A 22,031-nucleotide genomic window follows, 5' to 3' on the forward strand; every position below is an offset into this window, starting at 1 on the left:
TTCCGAGACAGACCTACATAATACGAGGGTATCCCCACCACCACCCCCCACCCCCGAACAGATTTTTTTTCAAAGCTATGTATTTAATTATTTTACAAAACAACCTCATCAGCTTCAAAGTACTCTCCATTACACTTAATATAAATGTCAAATTTGTGATTCCATTTTTGGAAACATTTTTCAAACTCATCTGTTTGGATGGCTGATAGCACCTCCCTCTTATTTCTTCACCTCTTCTACATCTTCAAATTGCTGTCCTTTCATGTCGTTCTTCATTTGCAGAAACAAAAAGAAGTCACACAGAGGGAGGTCTGGTGAGTAAGGTGCATGGGGCAAGAGAGGCATGCTTGTTTTTGCCAATACCTGGCACACTGAGATGGCTGCATGAACAGGTGGGTTGTCATGGCAAAGCCAGTCCCCCATCTGCAACAAATCAAGCTTTTTTGGTCACACATTGTTACACAATCTTTTCAGAACATCTAAATAGTAAGTTTGATCTGACCTGGGGGAACAAACTCCAAATGCACTATAAGTCTGCAGATATCTAGGATGAGGTTTGTCATCAATCAACATTTCACTTTTTTGAAATGAGAAAACCACTCACACACTTGAGTTTTTTCCATAGTGCTGTCCTTGTAAGCTGCGTTCAACATCACAACAGTTTCTGTGGCATTTTTCCCCAAGCAGGAAACAAAATTTCACAGCCATATGCTGTCCTCTTAAGTCGGTCATCACAAAAAAATGAGCTTCAAGTGAAACTGCTTTCACGAAAAAATTCCCTGTGACCAGAGAGAACTTTCCCAGGTGATGCCACTGGATGCCCTTACTCAGAGTGAATTGCTTGATGCTTGTCTAGTGGGAGAAATGCATACTAAGAAAGCTCTACTGTACCCCTTCATATGCATTGAATATACCAAACAGATAGTAATAAATGCCAAGAATATATGAAGAAATTTCTGTAAGTTTGGAGTCAGTTTTAAATATTTGCATTTTAATAAAACTCCTAAGATAAAGTCTGATATGCATTCCCAGTGGAAAACTCCTAGGCCAGAAGATATGGAGCCCTGGTGGTATAATAAGTTAGTGTTGGGCTGTTAACCTCCAGATCAGCAGTTCAAAACCACTACTGGGTGCTCCTCAGGAGAAAGATGAGCCTCTATACTCCTATAAAGCGTTAGGGTCTCGGAAACCCTGTCCTATAGGGTTGCTAAGAGTTGGGATCAACCTGATGGTATTGAGATTATAAACTGAGAAAATAAAATAATCTCTTTCATCTTTTTTTTATGAGTTGTCATTTTTGTTTTCTAGAGCAAGCAGACAAATTTCCCAGTATCCACAAGGTTGGAACTCATTTAAATACATTGCTAAGAGGATATGCAACATGTTCATCATAGCTCTCTTCAAATGAAAAAATAAATAAGCGTTTAAATTTTTCTCAATTTTAATTTCCAGTAATTATAAGTAGTCAAAAGTAATAAAGTAAAGCTCTTTGGGATGCTCATAAGTTTGGGAAAAAAATGGAGACCTAAACAAGCAAAAAACCCCAAATATACGCATCATGGCTTTTAAGCAAAAGTACTGCTTTTTGTTAAAAAATGTCTAATATGTAGTTATTTTTTTCTAACAATAATTTTTAACTGGCATAAATTTCATGTCATGGAATAAACAAGTAGTGGATTATTGAACATTCAGTCATGTATTTTAGCAGGTTAGCAAAACTATTGAATGTACACAGCTGCAGACAGGTGCATGTATGTATCCCTTAGGTAGCTTCATGAAGTAGCCAAAACAAGCACTTCATTAATATGAGCCAGAGATATATAGCTTTGCTGTAGCACAGAAAATGAGGGAAACAAACCAAGAATATAAACTTAAAATTTTCCCCTGTGTTCAATGTTCCAGGACCGTATCTTACTTAGAAATACCCTAGATATCCCATTTATATCTACTGATGAACTCAATGAATCAGTTTAAGGTTTTAAGTGAACTCAAAAACATCTTTCTGGGTAAAGTGGTGGTGGTGGGGGGTGTTGTCAGTTAAGAAGAGGAAGGCCCTTGACAACAATTGTGAGGATGAGGCAGGCCCAGGTGGTGTTTAGTTCTGTTGTCCACAGGGCGGGTCATTGTATGTTGGAACTGACCGTGCGGCTAACAACAAACGATTTTGGCTTTTGACTCTGGATCCTAACAAAGTACGTATACCATTGGGGAGAATGGGATTTCCGGAACACTGAATTGTGCACATGATGCGGGATGGAGACAGACTAGGGACAGTGAGTAAATTGGGATTAGGACGTCTGCCATGTATAAGCTGAAGTGCGTCTCCAAAGACAAATTGCTCATTAAGACAGGGAAGAGATAGTAAGACCAGTGGTTTAAGCTGAAGTACAATCTGCACAGATAAATTAGTTCAAAAACAACTTTCACTCTATTCTGTAATTGCACTTCCCCGTGTAGGTGACAGATACATTCCCTAGCTGTTTCTTTCAGAAGCAAGTAGCTGATAAACACTCCAGAGAAACTGTCTGTCTGAGGCAGCTGGCCCGACTTGATGACTTTAAGTGACTGTGAGAGACATGACTTTGTGCTGCAACCACGGAACTCATAATAAACCCGTTCTGACTGGATATGAGGGAATTCCAATTCACCAGGAGGGCATCATGTTATGTTACCTAGACCCACCTCACAAGGGAAGGGTCTGAGGCCACAGCCTTGCCAAGACTTACACTTATGAGTCATGCACGACTCCCCCAGATAGTTTATGAATATGTTTAATTCATGTTTTCAACTTTTTAAAGGCAAAATGGATAGTCTTTTGTCTGCAACAGTATTTGAAAGTCAGTCAGTCAGTCATATTGGTATTGCTATGACCATAATTCAGCAAAATACAAAATAACAATACAAATAAGAAACAAGCTGGGGTTTACAGTTAAAACACAGCAAGGGGTGCAGGAAATCAATGAAGCTCCTTATGGTTTAACCTTTCCCCACACCTAAGTTGTTTAGTAAGAAAATTCCTAATCCTATACATTACAAATCATCCTACACCACTCATCTTTGTACTTTTAGTTCCTATTCTTAAGGCTAGTTCCTAAAGCTATTCAACGTAGTATTACATATATAGTTACTTATAGGCAGGGACCTTGTGTTAGTCTGGGCACTTTAGAGAAACAAATCCACAGAAACTCATGTATAAGAGAGAGTTTTATATAAAGGGTAAGTGCACATCAAGAAAACATCCCAACCCAGTGCTGCCCAAGCCCACAAGTCCAACATTAACCCATTAACCCATATGTCCAACACCAATCCATAAAGTCCTCCTCCATCTCACAAAGCAGACATAATGATGCCAACTTCAGGAGGAAAACCCAGTCAGTGAATGTGTAAGCATCTCAGTGCTGGCAGGGGTCTCCACACAGCTTCTTCAGTACCCAGGGCTGCATCGGGGTAGGTCCATGTGGCTTCTCCTCAGGGATGTCTTGCAGGAAGTGAGCCTTGCCAGCTGAAGCAGGGAACTGGCTAAGGCAGCTGCACCCTGGTCCGACCATCAGAAAGCAAGAGACATGAAAACTCAAAAGGCGAGGCTCACTGAGCCATTTATCCCTCCGCCCTTCAATTAACCCCACATGTGTTTATCGGCCAGATTGGCACAATACACTAACTACCTCAGACATCTTCTATCATGCTGTCCAGAGAAACCAAGGTAAACTGTCAGGAGGCTACTATTAAATCTTTGGTTAAAGAGCAACCACAAAGGATAGGACCTGACTTCCAAATGCTAGGAACAAGGAAAACCAGGCTATTGGGTAAGAGTTCTAAAACAAGAAGTCCTACAATAAAAAGGAAACATGGGTGACTGTATAACCCCACTCAGTGGAATTGAACAACACAATTGTATGTGAATGGATATATTGGATTGTGTAAGATATGGCCCAAACAAAAATACTCTACAATAAAACAACAACAACCTATTGTAGGGAAAAAGGGGGCTTCTAGGGTGTAGAGTGGGAGAAGAAGGGGATAACGTGGAGCTGGTATCAAAGAGTCCAAGAAGAAAGAAAATATTTTGAAACTGTGGTAGCAATTGTACAATACTGCTTGGTATGATTGAACTATGGAATATGATGATATCTATAAGAGCTCCCAATAAAATGATTCATTTTTTAAAAGGAGTCATTCAGTCACTGCCCAGATAGTCACGGAGTTCTATGTCTATCTTCATTACAATCTTCAGATTGCATGCTCATGGACTCATTTTAAAAAGAATCTAAAGTTTGTACCGTTTCCAGATCCCAGATAGAAGTTGTTGGAACTGGGACACCAGAATTCCTCTCTCCAGTTCTAGAATGGGTTGTTGCAGGCCTGACTGTTGCTGATTCCAAGCTTTATTCCACTCCTGACTGCTGTTCCAGGTCTGGTGGCCCCAAGCCTGACTGTTCCATCTCTGGTTGTTCCAGGCCTGGCTTTTCCAGCTCTGATTGGTCCACATTGGAAGATTTCCAGAAGACGGCATCCTTGGTGGTAGGATGCACAGAGGTCCAGGTGGGCCGTAGGTGCAGAGACCGTCTCAGTCACACCATGCTTATTTTTCGGCCAGTGGGTGGTTTTCTGCTGCCTCCTACATTTCATTCTCTGGTTCTGGAACCTGTTGGTAGTTGAGATTCATGACTTCAGAAAGTGTTTGCATGTGCTGGAGGCTGAGGTCCTTATGTGTCTGAAATCAGTCTTTGTGTGTGCACAGCGAGGTCGGAGAGAACACGGTTCAGATCTTCTGTTGGTTTCCCTGACTCTGTTGGTTTTCCTTCTTCACCGGGCTGCTCTTCAGAATCGGGCCGTTGTGCTGAGGGATTTGTGGAAGCGTCTGGGCTGTCCTGCCGAGGCATGTCCATGGAGCAAGGGAGAGGAGACATGGCAGTCTCTGAGTAGGGTGCCTCAGCAGATAACATTTGTGAGGATGTGGAATTTTGTTTAGCTTCCAAAACCCTGGTGTGATTGAGGAAGAAGCTCTAGAATCAGAAGCTTCTGCGTGGCTCTGGGCAGAAGCTGCATTCACACTCATATTGCCGAGTGACAAAAAGGAGAGGGAGAGAGCTGTCGAAGGGATCAGGTGTCAAGCATCAAAGAACAAAAAATCATATCATTGTAAATGTGGGTGAGTGCAGAGTGGGGACCCAACACCCATCGGTAGCCAACCGGACACCCCCTTACTAAAGGGTTTTGGGGATGAGATAAGCCAGTCAGGGTGCAACTTTCCTCAATGCTTCCTCCACCCCACTATCATGATCCTAATTCTACCTTACAAATCTGGCTAGACCAGAGGATGTACATTGGTACAGATAGCAACTGGAAACACAGGGAATCCAGGATGGATGACTCCTTCAGGACCAGTGGTGAGAGTGGTGATACCTGGAGGGTAGAGGGAATGTGAGGTAGAAAGGGGGAACTGACTACAAGAATCTACATATAGCCTCTTCCCTGGGGGATGGACAGCAGAGAAGAGGGCAGGGGGAGATGTCAGACAGTATAACATATGACAAAATAACAACAATTTATGAATGATGAAGGGTTCAGGAGGGAGGGGGAGTGGGGAGGGAGGGGGAAATGAGCAGCCAATATTAAGGGCTCAAGTAGAAGGCAAATGTTTTGAGAATGATGATGGCAGCAAATGTACAAGTGTGCTTGACACAATGGAGGTATGTATGGATTGTGATAAGAACTGTACGAGCCCCCAATAAAAGGATTTTTTAAAAACAGGAGAGGGAGAGAGAGAGAATGCCAAACAAACAGCATAATCAAAGCCCTAGAAAGCCAAGTGAGACTTACAGGCCGCATGAATGGGTCAGATGATCTCCAGCTACACAAGCATTGAAGGGTGAAGGGAAGGGAGATTGGCTCGACAGCAGCAGGAGGCTATTGGTTCCATCCGAGAAAGATGGTTTTCAACTGTTTCATACACACGTGCTCCTTCCCTTTCTTGGAGGGGTAGGGTCTTTCTTCCCAGCAATAAGTGAATCTGCCCAGGCATGCCTTTTATAGCCTAAGGGCTGGGTGTATCTTCATACTGAGATAGGCAAAAACCCTTTGAATCTGGGAGGACCCCCCAACTGGGGCCGTCCTTCGTTTGGTAACAGAATCTGTGTATAGAGCCAACGGCAGTTGTTAAACAGAATGGGGGTTTACTGCATGGATTAAAAATCAGAAAAGGTGTGTGTCACGGTCGCGTCTTTCACGGTGCTTATTCAAATTGGATGCTGAGTGAATCGCCAGAGAAGCTGGGCCATAGGAAGAATGTGGCATCAGTCAAGGCTCATTAACAACGCGCCATATGCAGATGACACAACCTTGCTTGCTGAGATGGAAGAGGATTTCAGGGCTTACAGATGAAGACCAAAGACTGAAACTTTCCGTTTTGATAACAACTCCAAGTGCAGGGAAATAAGCATCTTCACACTCGGATCGGTAGACAACATCATGATAAACGAAGAACAGATTCACATTGTAAAGGATTTCATTTGACTTGTAGCAACACACAACACCCGTGGAAGCAGAAAACAAGGTATCAAGGTGTATTGGGCAAGTCTAGTGCCTCGTTTTGAGGGTTCCCATGCAGATGACCCCAGGTGTGGCACTGTAGTCATGGGAAAGTGGCACAATGAATAAGGAGGATGGTGGGATCACTGGTGCCGCTGAATTACGGTGTTGGTGTTGAATATTGGTGAAGAATATTGACATGACCGTGGACTGGCTCCCAGAAGAAAAAGAACATTTTTCTTGGAGGACTGCTCGTTAGGAGTGATGATGGTAGGAATTCGTCTCGTGTACATTTGACAATGTTATCAGGAGAGACCAGTTCTTGGAGAAGGACATCATGCTTGGTACAGGGTCATCGAAAAAGATCCTTAAGAAGATGAATTGGCACAGTGGCTACTGTTTGGGCCGGGTATGGCTCATGCAGCCCCTTCCCCAGCCTCTCGGAAAGACTGGTGATCTGCTGGATTTTGCAGTCCCTGTCTCCAGCATTCGAAGGAGCTTATCTCTCCAGGCTGGATCCACACAGGATCCCTTCCCCCGCCTCCCAAGGCCAGAGCTGGACTGTGCAGCCTCTTCTCCCACATTGCAAGAAGCTGTTCTGTGAAGTCCTCAGACTCTGCAGCTGCAGCACCAGGAAGCCTCCCTTCTCCTTATTGGCACAAGCACCAGCAGCTTTCTTCACCTCATTTGCATATTTCCCTGACCCAAATCCTACAAATATCCCTCTGCTCCACTGACTGGCATGATTTCCCCAACCTAGCTCCTTGGATCTCAAAACGCCCAGGAGCTCAAGATGCTCCTGTCCCTCTCTCTGCTCTCCCTTTCCTCCCGGGAGCTTTTTCCCTGCCCTAATAAAGCCGCTCTTAACCTCACATTCTTTGTCTCAATCCTGTCTCTGTTCTGTGTCTCAGTGTTGACCTCTCAGCTACAACATTGGGCTTAAACATAACAATTGGGAGAATTGTTGGGAGAACAGCAGTGTTTTGTTCTATTGTACAGAAGGTTACAAAGATCTTGGAAATTATCTTCATGCAGACATAGTACAAAACATAATTAATATTGGAGTGCATTTTGTCGGAATCACAATATGATTTGGTTACACACAATTTTAACTTTCTGATGGTCTAAAGCATCAATAAAAATAATTATTATTGATCGGTAATTGTATACAAGTTTAGGAAGAACATACTCAAGTGGAATAAAAATATACATGTGTTACACTTACCAAGGACCCTTAGTGGCAAAGTTGTGGTCTTGCTTGGCGTGGCTAACACAGGTGCAGACTAGTTGAAAGCAAAAGAAGACACTGTATTGGTTGGCCAAACAAAGGAGCACATCAGGACTGCATCAGCAAGAAGGCTCCCAGAGTGACAGACTTAGGTGGCTAGGGAAACTTGAGGAAGGCTCTCAACCAAGTCTGGGACTCAAGCTGATTGGATGAGGCAAATGAGGTAGTTGGAGGTTGGGTACATGACAAGGAATGTATATAAACCTACCTCTAATAAATCTCTGTGCGTTTGAGTGTGTTCACTCCATGGTCCCCTATCCCCAACTTTGTCTTGCCTTTGATCTTTTAATCTATCTATGTCAATTTCAGATTGTGTCCCTCTTGGCCCTGTGTGTTGTAGAGAGCTGGTCTCAAGTAATCTCAAAAGAGAAGGCATAGCAGTTTTCAAATTCAAATGCCAGCAGAACTTCCAGATTAAGAAAGACTAGAAAGAAATGCCGAGCAACCCTTTTTAGGAACTCAGCCAGTGAAGCCTCTTTGGAGGCCAGCGGACATTGCTCAACTTGCTTTCTTTGGACACATCATGGAGAGTAATCTGTCAATGGAGGACGGCACGTTTGGTGAAGTCAAAAGCCTGATTGGTTAAGGGAGATTCTCAGGGAGATGGATTGGCACAGTAAGTGTAACTGTGCACTGGAATACACCAGAGGTCATAAGGAGAACACAGGACTAGGCCTTGTTTCATTCAGTCTTGTTGGAATGAGTCAGAGTCAACTCAAGAGAGCTGTCTATTTGACTAAATATCTTCCCTGGATGCTCACATTTTCTTTCATTATTTATTTTTTATTCTGGTTGCAACCCACAGAAATTGATTTCTAAGCCCAGTAACGTATAAACCTGAAGTTTGAAAAACCCTTGACTAAGGGATTGACTAATGATCCCATCGGACACCTTCAGTGAGGACCATGCCTTTGACCTTACAACTTCTTTATTTCTCTAAACTACATTAAACTTGACTTACCTTCTACTTGACAAACATGTGAGCATTGTCTCTTGCTCAGATTTGGAAATTCTCTCTACTTCCTGGTCTGGAGTGGAAAAAGTGATCTTCTGGCTGTTATAACCTTGACTGAGAAGTTTGAGGTCAGCACGGCCCCCTCCAAAGCAAAGGTTTTCACCCCCTCCTTAAGGCTGGGAGGAGTTCTGGCAGCGCTGGGGGTTACATGTTTGACTACAAAGTCAGCAGTTAAAACCCAAATGCCTCTCCAAGGGAGAAAAAGATAAGCTTTGTGGTGGTCGCACTAGGGTGCAGCTGTCTTAGCAGTTCCCTGCTTCAGCTGGCAAGGCTCACTTCCTGCAAGACATCCTGAGGAGAAGCCACATGAACCTACCCCGATGCAGCCCTGGGTGCTGGAGCACCCATGTGGATGGAGACCCCTCAGCCAGCGCTGAGGTGCTTACACATTCACTGACTCGGCTTTCCTCCTGCAGTCGGCATCATTGCGTTTGCTTTGTGAGATGGAGGAGGACTTGGTGGACTGGTGTTGGACATATGGGTTAATGGGTGAATATTGGACTTGTGGGCTTGAGCAGCACTGGGTTGGGATGTTTTCCTGATGCACAGTTAACCTTTATATAAAACTCTTTCTTACACATATGAGTTTCGGTGGATTTGTTTCTCTAAAGTACCTAGACTGATACAGTTCTACTCAGTCCTGCAGGGTCTTGATGAGTTGGAATGTTCTTAGTGGCCATGGCTATTATTGTCAACGTGGTGGTGGATGAGGCACAGTTTGAAGCTGGGCCTTTGGAATGCCTTCAACCCCCTGCTGCGTTGGGACTGGGCTTGGGTTTCGATTTCTGTTGAAAAAGAATACTTTCAAAGCCCAGTAGGCCACTCTCATTCCCTTGTGCTTAAACTAAGTCTATTCCTACTGTGAGGTGACTGCTTGATACCTTTATCTCTAGGAGACTCCAGCTTTAGAAACACAAAGGTCTTTTCCTGGTGAACTGGGGAGCCCACCCTTTTGTACTCGGCTGCTCCCAGAAGGGACAGGAGGCAGTAGGAAATGAAAGAAGTCATCATGCAGAGTATCTGAAAGCAGGAAGAACTGAGAACTCTCACTTCTTAAAATCTGCCTTGAGAAGGTTTTATTTTTACCCTTAACCCCCTTGAGACCCATATGCCTCCCTGACCAATGTTATTTCTTTTTTCTATTTTTAGGTTCCCTGTGATTTTAAAATTGTATTGAAAGGTGTGGTGGAAAAGAAAACAGGATGTGAAAGACAAAAAAAAAAAAAAGGAACTGTCTGCATCTCAAGCTACTTCTGCATTTGTGGGATATAAAAAGACTCCCCGCCCCCCCTTGTCTACCCCAAGATATGCTAAACATTAGAAACTATTTGCCAGCATATCAGCATATGCTTAGAGACATCCTCCCAGAAGGCAGTCAGTTGCCAGACTACTATTTAGTCCTACCACAAGAAGGGCCCACTCCCTGCTGTTAAGGACAATGGGCTACTTCTCCCTAAAGGCTTGTGGCCATCAGTCTGGTCCATAGTAGGTGGTTCACACCCTACTGATAATGGTTTCCATGGAGAGCCAGAGAACAGATTAAACCTGCTCCTTGAAAGTTAGGCTGCCATCCTGAATCTAGGATCCACCCATCTAGTCACATGTGTACCCCTAATCCCGCCCCTTCCTATTGTGTGTATATCCCTAGATTGTGCCCCCTCATTGCTGTATAACCTATAGTGCAACCTCTTCCTGTGACGTATGTCTTTACCTGTAATTAGTGGGCTTGCATGCTCCCCAAAGATATATAAGCCTTGGTTAGCAATAAAGAACTCCTCTCTCCACTCCCCCTTTCTTTTCCCTGATCCTAGGTCCTAGCTCCCCTGTTCTCTTTCCCCTTGTCCTCCTTCTCCTCCCGCTCTTTCCTGCCCTCTGATCTCCCATCTCCACGTGGATCACCGAGCATGGCTGAGGTGAGCATGCTACTATGAAATGTGTCTGACTCCATTATTTCAATCTCTCTTCCATCTCTCATGCTCTCCATGACTTTACTATAATCTTCAAATATCTTAACCGCACAAGTGCACCTGTCGAACCCACAATTAGTTAGTGGGGGGGCTGGCCTATCCCCCACATGCATTGGCCACCCAGTCTTCTCTGCCTTGCGGCTGTCTCGCATATCTTTACAGTGCCCTTCTGCAGGCCTCTTATTTTTCAAAGACAGGGGAACTAGCCATAATAGCCTTGTAGTAAGTGGTCTCAGCTTGGAGCCCTTCAATCCCTGTTTAAAGGGATGGGGGGAAATAGATGACCATCCCTTTAAACCTTAGGACCTTGCCACAATTATAGCTTGAGATGTAGGCAGTGTTTATGATATAAGCACAATAAATACTTGCTTAAGAAATAAATATATGTAGTGGCCCAAGGAGGCGTCCTGGTAGCACAATACTTAAGCATGTGGCTACTAACAGAAAGATCAGTGGTTCAAGCCCAGCAGTGGCATTAAGGAAGAAAAGAATTGGCAATCTATTTCTGTAATGATTATAGCCTTGAAAGCCCCAGCGGGCATCTTCTCAGCCCTATGAGGCCATTGTGAGTTGGAATGGACTTGATGGCATCGGAAACAGCAACAGTGGTCCAAGAGAACTGGTAAGAGTTACACTTGGAACTTGTGAGCAGCCCAAGGCCAACTCAGGACCCCTGGCCTGACTGAGCAGGTGCTGAACTTGAACACAGGCCCCAGACCTGCAGAAGGAACATGGGGGAAGTTTAGTGGCATTCCATCCAGTTTTGCTGGCCCAACAATTTAGTGTGGCGTTGCTCTCTTTCCAGCCCTCAAAAACAAAAACCTCTTTGCTTTTGAGTCAATTCGGACTCCCTGACTCATAGTGACCTTATAGGGAAGAGGAGAAAGCCTCATCTTTTCCCTGTGGAGCAGCTGGTCATTTCAAACTACTGACCTTGTGTGGACTACACCAGGAGCATTCCTGAGAATTCCCAATGCCTTCTGCCATTTTGCAGTGACTCATCATGTCCCGAGGCAGCAGACCCCACAGACAGTACAGACACCCCTGAAGAACCAGAACATTTATAGAAGAGAAACAGCGAGCCCCTAATCCCAGTTTGTGAAATATCTGAAAATGATTGTTCTTCAACAGCATGAAGATTGCCTTAGGCATTTTCCCCACTGTCACCCAGGGGATTTTGATAGGCTTGCATTGAAACAGTATTCCTTTTTTAAAAGGTAAGTGACATAAACACATATTGTTAGGTGCCATCGAGCCACTTCTGACTCATAGTGACCCCACTTAACAGAATGGAACTGCCCGATACTGTGTCATTCTTGATAAGGGGACTTGACGAGTCAATCCCTATTTATGATGGAAATATACATAATTTGGAAGGATCATAGTTAGGAGAATCATATAGTTTTTTGAGTCATAACTAGAAATCATCCATGGCTGTGTCCCAAAGTGGAAGCTCTTTAACTGATTCTCACAGAGCATCCTGTGATTCCGTCCAGACCCCTGTTCTCCAGGATGCTAGCTAAGCCAGTGGCTCAATTTTTATCTCTGTGTGAGCGATCTTCCCCAGGTTTTTCCAAGCCCCCACTCAGTCAGAGCCAGCCCCTGCATACCTGGCCTTTCTCCTGCGTATTTAGTGTCTCTAGTAATGCAAGCTATGAAACATACGGCCTTTGTTACAATAAAACGTTGTTTTCTCAGTTTCTGCCTGTCAATCTAAGCTTTGTGTCTGTCTGAAAACAAAACAAAAACAAGCAAACAAACAAACAAACAAAAAACCGGTTTCATATACATATATCCTGTGAGAACAAAGAGACGGGGAGCCAGGTGTTGGAGGAAGCCCTACCTGCCAACCCCACTCCATTCTCCTTTCCCATGCATATGAAAGGAAACTTAGAATCTTTCGAATCCACCTGATTTCCGAGCCTGGCCGTGGTCACTGGGCAACACAGACCATCCTCACAGCATCCTCTCAATTATTCTTCTGTTTGAGCCCATCAGTGCAGCCACGGTGTCAATTCATCTAGTTGAAGGTCTTCCTTGCTTGCACTGCCCCGTGGCTATGTTACCAAACATGAGATCCTTCTCCCGGTACTGCTCTCTGACAAAATGTCCAAAGTACACAAGTCAAAGTCTCCCCGTCCTTAACTCTAAGGAATACTCTGGCGGTATTTCTTCCAAGACAGATTAGTTTGCTCTGGCAGTCCATAGTACTTTTGATACTCTTTGCCAGCACCTTATTTCAAATGCATTGATTCTTCTCCAGTCTTCCTTATTCAATGTCTAATTTGGCATGCGGATTGAAAATACCATGGCTTGGGTCAAGCACACCTTAGTCCTGGGTGACATCTTTGCTTGTGAACACTTTAAAGATGTTTTGTGTAGTAGATTTATCCAATGCAAGGTGTCTCATGATTTCTTCTCATTTTGACAAAAGTGTAGCAAGTTTCAAACACAGGACCAAGTTTCAAACACGGCACCACCCAGAGCCTCACTTCTCACCAGTGCTTCATCTATCAGCAGTGCTAGTTGGGAATTTAGCATTATTATCACTTTATGCCATAGAGTTACAGTGTCCTTTTAACTAACAGTGACAGATTTATCCTTATTTACAGAGACAGAGGCAGAATTCTCAGGGCCTTTACACCTAATTAGACTTCAGAACCAACTTAGAAAACTCATCTTTGTGATTTGCTTGCTCTACGACCCCTCTTGGTACCAAATGTGTTAGTTTGGGTTCTCCAGAGGAGCAAAACCATTGATGTGTTTATGTGTATGTCTATAGAAAGGGATATATATCAAGAAATGTCTTGCACAATTGTAGCTGTCAGCCAGTTCAGTTGTAGTTCAAGCCAGGCTCCTGACTCATGTAGCTGTGGTGGAAGCTGACGAACAGGAAGCAGGAAGAGGAAGTAGGAGGGCCGCAGGCTGATAGGAAAAGCAGTATGAGGTCAGAGGTCAGCTGGAGGAATCCAAGGTTGGCAGTCTGCTGATGGCTCTGGGGATCAGCAGTCAGAGATCGACAAAGCAGATGCAGGACCATATCCAGCAGTGGAAAACAAGCAAAAAGAGCTCTGCTCTGCTGAGGATCTCTCTCATACAAAGGCCCCATGCCCAAAGAAGTATCATCAGTCTGTGGCCTGATTCATAAATTGGACTGCACCCCTACGTGTGTCTAGTTGACATAAACTCTAACCATCCCTGGCACTATGAGTTATCATCAACTTGATGCCAGTAGATGACATATATAGTCCATATTTTAAAATATTTCAATATAGTTTTTTTAATGCCCCTTGTGGTAGTTACATAATCTGGTGTCAATTTGGGACTTGAGAGGATTAAGAGGGAAGGGATAGAGTCTAGTCTGTCAGTTGGATCGTAGCCAATGAGGCCTTTCTGTGGGCATGGCTTGCTTTCTCTTGAGAATTCTGGGAAATCTGGATTTTTCCTTCTTGGAGGTAGAAGAGACTCTCTTTCATGACTCATTCCCTTGGAGACTCACTACTGACAATGCTTCCTTCCTGCAAAACATCTCTGAGAAGAAGCCACATGGACCTACCCTGATGCAGCCCTATGTGCTGGAGAAGCCACGTGGAGACCCCTGCCAGCACTGAGATGCTTACAATGCCACTGGATCCAAAGGCTTTCTACCCACTGGCCTGTGATAATTCTGTATTCAGTGTCATTGCATGTGTTTTGTGAGGCTGAAGAGAAATTTATAGATTGGTATCAGACACATGGGCTAGTATTGGACTTATGGGCTTGGACTGGACTGGGTTGGGATGCTTTCTCAATGTTCAATTCCTCTTGTATATAAACCTCTTTCTTGTATATATTTGAGTGTCCATGGATTTGTTTCTCTAGTCTTCCAAGACTAACACATCCCTTCAAGTGGCTGATTTGTCTGTTTGCTTTATTCTAAGATACAGTCTCATCCAGGTCCTCACATTTATTTGGTTGTTGTGTCTTTTTCATTCCTTTCAGGTATACTGTTGCTGTTAGTTGCCATCGAGTTGATTCCAACTCATGGCAACCCTGTGTGGACAGAGCAGAGCAGCTCCAGAGAGTCTTCAAGATCTTGATCTTTTGGAAACTGATAAGGACGCCTGTCTTCTGAGATGCCTCTGATTGGCTCTAAAACATCGCCAACCTTTTCGCTAGTCGTTGGACACTGGCATCAATGTGGGTTAAGTGTTGGGCTGCTAACTACAAGATCAGCAGTTTGAAAACACCAGCCCCTCTGCAGGAGAACCACGAGGCTTTCTACTCCTGTAAGGAGTTAAGAGTCTCAGAAACCCACAGGGGCAGTTTTCCTCCATCCTATACGGTTGCTATGAGTCAGAATTGACTCGATGGCAGTGAATTTTGTTTTGCGTTTGAGAGCAATTAACCATCCGAGTCACCCAGGAATGTGTTTCTTTTTTGGCTAAGAAATTTTTATTTTGCCACATCGCTCAGGGAGATCACACATGTACAGATATAGACAGATATGTACAGATAAGGACGCCCACAGCTGAAAATACTCAAGGCTTAGGCCTGAATACAGAGAGGCATTCATGTTTGATATGAACCACAGAACTCTGCTCAGGATCTTCCTCTCACAGTCTTCTCTTGCTCCTCAGGCTCAGACCCAGGCTCAGAAAGGTTTCCTGAAGGCAGAGCCTGGGGCCTTATTCAGTCCTACTGCCTGCCCCAGGTCATCGCCAAGACTGCTCAACATCTCCATCGCAAAGACTTCCGGAGCTGCCAAGGCACGAGGGCTATGCTGGTCACTGACTGCATCAGCAGGTCCATGATCTCATCAGAAGTGTCATTGGTTAACCTAGAACCTGGTGGTTTTTCTGGGGATGCCGTGGAGGACCGTACTAGTGTGGGCATCACAGGGGAGCTGCGTAGGACCATTCCTCTGCTAAAATGGCTATGTAGCACCCTCAGGCCTGCTGGCCAGTAGACCCTCAGTAGACCCTTCATATTGGCTTGACTGTTGGCATTACCTTGGTCTGACGCACAGCCACAGGGATGGCTGGGGTGCTGAGTGTCTCCCCAGTCACCCCTGAGACCATCCCTGAGTTGTGTTACACTTGCAGTTTGTGGGCAGCTTGTGTTTCTCCTACAGCACCCACACTTGCAGGCCCCTTCCTGGAGGGCAAACTTGTGGCCCAAGGGTGTGACTCACACCTCCTGGGCCACCTGAGCCATGGTAGAGCATAAGACATGGGATCTCTTGTAGACTGGCTGATGCAACTCTGGGCCAAGAAGTTGTTGAGACAGGCTCACAGAGCCGGGACCAGCTTATGCTTGGCCAGGCCTTCCAAGATGCCCTCAGCTGCCCTGCATTGACACTCTTGCAGACCCAGGTTCATCTTGACACAGCAGATCAGGGTGGGGATTTCTGAGTAGAGGTCGTAGGAGGTGGCCGGGTCTGCCGCACCAGATTGCTGAGAAGTTATAGCAGTGACTTTCAGAACCGTGTCCTTCACCTCTGACATCTCCCAGAAGCTCATCTCAAAACAGCTGCTCTGAAAGCCTCCATAGCCAGCAGGGTGGCCAACAAGTAGCAGAGGGTGCCATTCTGTACCAGTCACTTTCAAGTCAAACAGAGCCCCTTCACTTTCCCGCTCTCTGCTCTCACGGCCCAGCTTGTTGGCCCAGTGTTGTAGGTGGGCCCCCACGCCCCCATGAAGACGAGGGTAGGTAGGAAGTTCTCGGCTGGGCCCAGGGGTATGTCAGGCTGGGTCAACTGGGCCTCCTCTATCTTCTGTCCCTCATCCACAGAAGGTACCAGGGTCAGTGGCTTCTCAAGGGCCAGAGACATTTTTCTTAATGTCATCCTGGCTGACAGCAAACTCATCAAAGTTCAGCAGGCCAGCCTTGGTGACATGTATAGTTGGCAATGTTGTTAGTTTGATGTTGGTGGCATTGATACTCTTGGGGCCCAGCACTGTGGTCATGATCCAAGGGTCCCACTGGCTCTCTTGGAGGACAGCATATCCTTGGCATGGGACTGGCACAGGTGTTCCAGCCTCCCTGTGTCCACCAAGGAAAGCTCCAATGAAGCCCAGAGTTGGGCACCTTCCTCTTGGTGGGGAGAGCTGGGCTATCAGGTGCTGAGAGGGGAGCAGGGGCAGCTGGGTTGGTGGTGGCAGGAGATGGTTGATGGGGAGATGCGGCTGGAGGAAGTGGTGCTCAAGAGAGAGGTGGTGGCAGAAGTGTGAGCCCCTCCCTGACCTCCACAGACTCATGTTCAGCATGTTTTGGTCTTCAACCCCCACAGGCCTGAAAAGCCCAGATCCTCAATGCTGAGCTTGGGTGTACTGGGAGGGAGCTCTGAGGTGGATGAAATCTCAGGGCTGGAAGAGCTAAGGACTCTGGCTCAAAGCTTGGGGTAACAATGGTGTGGGGGCAGAGAAGGGCTGATGGGAAGAGGGATGGGGGACCAGGACTTGGAGGCATTGTACATATAAGGGCTGACTCTGGGGAGGTATTGTGTGTCCATTGACCTCATAGGGCATGGCCTCAGTCTGAGTCTCTGCTGCACTCTGGGCCAGCACAGGCTACTTCCCCATTCCTGTCACTGTCGCGCTCCCCAGGAATTAGGTTCCACTCCCAGGAGCTATGTACATGCTGGAGGAGAATCTCAGGTGCAGAGAAGGGACTTCTCTTTTATACCCACTCCCCCCCACCTTTATTGAGACCATTTGTCTTATAACATAGACTACAGATCATCTGGTGCCCTGGTGGAGTAGTGGGTTACACATTGGACTGTTAGCTACAAGATCAGCAGTTGAAAACCACCAGCCATTCTGTAGGAAAAAGATGAGGCTATCTATTTCTGCAAAGATTTATAGCCTGGGAAACCCACAGAGGCAATTTTACCATGTCCTATAGGATCACATAAGCCAGAATTAACTCGAAGGTTTTTTTCTCTTTAATAATTTTTATAGATCATCTACATAAATGTTTCTTATTTTTTATGATCAAATATAGATTACATTAATATCTTTATTGTGGTGATAATATATATAAAATAGTTAGCATTTTATTGTTTTTATGTGTATATTGATGATATTATAAAACCATCACTGCTTTCTGTTTCCAGAACTTTTCAACAAAGCAAACAAAAACTGAGCCACCTTCACACCAAAACTCTTTGCCTCTCCTCCCCTCAGTCTCTGGCAATCACCAGTACATTTAGTCTCCTTGTCTCTGCCTGTTCTAGATGTTTCATATGCGTGGGATTGTGTCACGTGCTTTGTCTTTGGTGTGTCTCCTTTCACTTAAGGTTCATTCATGTCTTAGCCTGTATCAGAATGTCCACTTCTGACAAATGTTGGGTGTCATGTTACACAAATGTCAGTTAGGTCAAGGTGATTGGTAGGGTTCTTCAGATCGTCTAGGTATTTATATTTTATGCTATTTATTTAAATTTTATGGAGTTATTCTATTAATTACTTAAAACGGTGTTGTAACATCTCCCATTGTGATGGTTGAATTGGCTTTTTAGTTTTTCTACGTAGTGACAAGTTGGGCTGCTAACCTCCAGGTCAGCAGTTTGAAACCACTAGTACCTCCATGGGAGAAAGACAGAGTTTCTACTTCTGTAGAGTTAGTTTTAGCAACCCACTGGAATAGTTCTACCTGTCCCATAGGGTTGATTCTGAACTTCAGAATGGACTAGGTGTCAGTGAGTGAGTGCGTGAGTGAGTAAGTGAGTGAGTGAGTGAGTGAGTGAGTGAGTGAGTGAATATGTGATGTTTATTGAAGCTCTCTTGTTAGACTCCTACACATTTTAATTTATGGTATGCTTTCTTTTTTTAAGGCTCAAGCCACTCTGGTTGCATCTTCTCCTCTTACTCTTTCCAAAGACGGAGGAGAACCATCATCAATGGTAAATGGTAGTTGAAGCAAAGCCACACAATAACCAGCTTCGCGCTCAGGAGAGAATGCTGCACAGGCTCCTCACCATGGTTTTCCGAGCTCTACATGAGCAGTGACACTTCTCTAGTGATGAGAAATAGGAGATAGAGAATGCAAGGCAGAGTGAGCGAAGAGGTCCAGAGGTGGGAAGCATTTGGGGAGCAGCAGGATGTCTGGAGGGGTGATTTCAACAGCCAGGAGAATTTAAATCTTAAGCCTTTGAGCATCAGAGTCCTAGGCTGATTCTAAACTCCAAAGTCAGCAAACCTAAGATTTTTTGCTGACCCATTGCTTGCTTACTCACCTGTCCAATCCTGGGCAAGACCCAGCCACGGGGAGAGCATGACCAGGTTTATGACTGGACCTGAAAAATAGGACTAGACCCGGGATCGGTCCTTTCATAGAGGGGTCATGTGTGCCCCTCCCCCCCAGGGTATGGGTTTTTGTGTCGGTCCCTTAATATTTGACATTAACATGTACTTTCTTTATGTGATATATTGACTGGTCTGTACACTATGGTACAAGAGTAGTGATAATTGGAATCCCTGTTGCATTTGTGTTATGGGGGTTCCCATAATTTACCATCCATAATAGCATTTCTAGTTACACTCTTTTCTTTTGCATTTAAAAATGCATGGCATTTTGCATGATTTATTAGAAGGAAATCTTTTCCAGCGTTCCAGGAGAATACCATGACGTGATACCTTAGATTTGTTCCCATCCGTCTTTCACATTTTACATATCGACGTGAAGAGCACATTATGAAAGGTAAGTACAGTCATTATGCGCCAGAATTGGCTGTATGGCAGTGAATTTGGCTTTCTAGTTTTTGTCGTGTATATTTTACATGGCTTCGGAGGGAGTGGCTTTCGGTTTACATGTGTACCAATAGGTGGCAATCTTGCATCTTTGGTGGCCTTTAGAAAAGCATAAATACTTTTGACCAGTAAATAGTGAAGAAATATACATTTCTTTTGGATAATATGGATGAATTTAATTGATTCACACTTGCAATGTTAATTACATCCAAACAGTCATTTTTCAATGCATTTGTTTATTCACATAATGGACAGTTATAGAACAGCTTCCCAATGTCTATGTGGATATAGCAGTTAAGAGGCTAATTTATTTAGTGTGAGTTCAAGAAAATTGAGATGTGTTTACAAATATAGGTATTATCTTTTTAAATGGAAATGTCACCGGGAGGTGATTTTGAGTCTTTCCTGCTCTCAAGAAAGATTTCAAGGGAGGGACAACATTCAGATGAGAGTCAGATAAAAGGTTTGAACAGAATGAGTGAGCTTATTGAAGAAGATTCTTTGGAAAAGAACTCCAAAGGGCCCGTAGCTAATCCATAGGCCAGATGGAATGTACACCTGGAATTTTTATTCCGCTAACCTCTTGCCATTGGCTATTTTCTGGTAGGTCATTTGCTATTGGCTAGTTTTATGTAGTGCTCCTGCTCTTTTCAGGGATTACATTCCTGTACCTCTGCACCCCATATTTCAAGCCCTTATCTCCAGACCCCAAACCCAAGAATGTATTCAGCCATTGTCGGGGTAGTGTGACTCTCCATTCTTTCCCCACCTATCCCTGTCACGGTCTCTAGTTGCCTCCACAGTTAAGGAAATGAGTCTTTTTTTTAAAAAACAATTTATTAGGGGCTCATACAACTCTTATCACAGTCCATACATACACATACATCAATTGTATAAAGCACATCTGTACATTCTTTGCCCTAATCATTTTCTTTTTTTTCTCCTCTTTTCTTTTTTTACATTTTATTAGGGACTCATACAACTCTTATCACAATCCATACATATACATACATCAATTGTATAAAGCACATCCATACATTCCCCGCCCCAATCATTCTCAAAGCATTTGCTCTCAACTTAAGCCCTTTGCATCAGGTCCTCTTTTTTTTTTCCCCTCCCTCCCCGCTTCCCCCTCCCTCATGTGCCCTTGGTAATTTATACATCGTTATTTTGTCATATCTTGCCCTATCCGGAGTCTCCCTTCCCCGCCTTCTCCGCTGTCCCTCCCCCAGGGAGGAGGTCACATGTGGATCCTTGTAATCAGTTCCCCCTTTCCAACCCACTCACCCTCCACTCTCCCAGCATCGCCCCTCACACCCTTGGTCCTGAAGGTAGCATCCACCCTGGATTCCCTGTGCCTCCAGCCCTCATATGTACCAGTGTGCAACCTCTGCCCTATCCAGCCCTGCAAGGTAGAATTCGGATCGTGGTAGTTGGGGGGAGGAAACATCCAGGATCTAGGGGAAAGCTATGTTCTTCATCAGTACTACCTCACACCCTAATTAACCCATCTGCTCTCCTAAACCCCTCTATGAGGGGATCTCCATTGGCCGACACTTGGGCCTTGGGTCTCCACTCTGCACTTCCCCCTTCATTCAATATGGTATGTGTATATATATATGTATATATATATATGTGTGTATATATATATACATACATACACATACACACATATATACATATACACACATATATCTTTTTTTTTGGCATGATGCCTTATACCTGGTCCCTTTGGCATCTCGTGATCGCACTGGCTGGTGTGCTTCTTCCATGTGGGCTTTTTTTGCTTCTGAGCTAGATGGCCACTTGTTCACCTTCAAGCCTTTAAGACCCCAGACACTATCTCTTTTGATAGCCGGGCACCATCAGCTTTCTTCACCACATTTGCTTATGCACCCATTTGTCTTCAGCGATCCTATCATGGAGGTGTGCAGTAAATGATATGGTTTTTTGTTCTTTGATGCCTGATAACTGATTCCTTCCGGACCACTCGTCACACAGGCTGGTGTGTTCTTCCATGTGGACTTTCTTGCTTCTGAGCTAGATGGCCGCTTGTTTATCTTCAAGCCTTTAAGACCCCAGTCACTATCTTTTTTGATAGCCGGGCACCATCAGCTTTCTTCACCACATTTACTTGTTCACCCACTTTGGCTCCAGCAGTTGTGTCGGGAGAGTGAGCATCATAGAGTTCCAATTTAATAAAAGAAGCATTCATGCATTGAGGGAGTCTTTGAGTAGAGGCCCAAGGTCCTTCTGCCACCTTAATACTTAACCTATAAATATAGACACATCGATCTATTTCCCCATCCTCCTATATATATTTGCATGTACATGTCTTTGTCTAGAGCTCCATAAATGCCCTTTGACTCCTAACTCATTCCTCCATCTCCCTTGACTTTCCTCCTGCCCTACTACCATGCTCCGTCCCCACCTGGGCTAGAGTATACCTCTTCTCTAAGCAACCTTACTCTTGATCATTTCCCACCAGGCCTGCCACT

General features: G+C 44.6%; 2 pseudogenes; both read right to left on the reverse strand.

Moving 5' to 3' along the window:
• Positions 1-15,873: 15,873 nt before the first annotated feature.
• On the reverse strand, positions 15,874-19,059 carry LOC142442092 (FH1/FH2 domain-containing protein 1 pseudogene; annotated as a pseudogene).
• Positions 18,624-18,815, reverse strand: LOC142438099 (small nucleolar RNA U3; annotated as a pseudogene).
• Positions 19,060-22,031: the final 2,972 nt, after the last annotated feature.

This window comes from Tenrec ecaudatus, chromosome 1 (assembly GCF_050624435.1).
Source record: "Tenrec ecaudatus isolate mTenEca1 chromosome 1, mTenEca1.hap1, whole genome shotgun sequence".
Classification (NCBI taxonomy): Eukaryota; Metazoa; Chordata; class Mammalia; order Afrosoricida; family Tenrecidae; genus Tenrec; species Tenrec ecaudatus.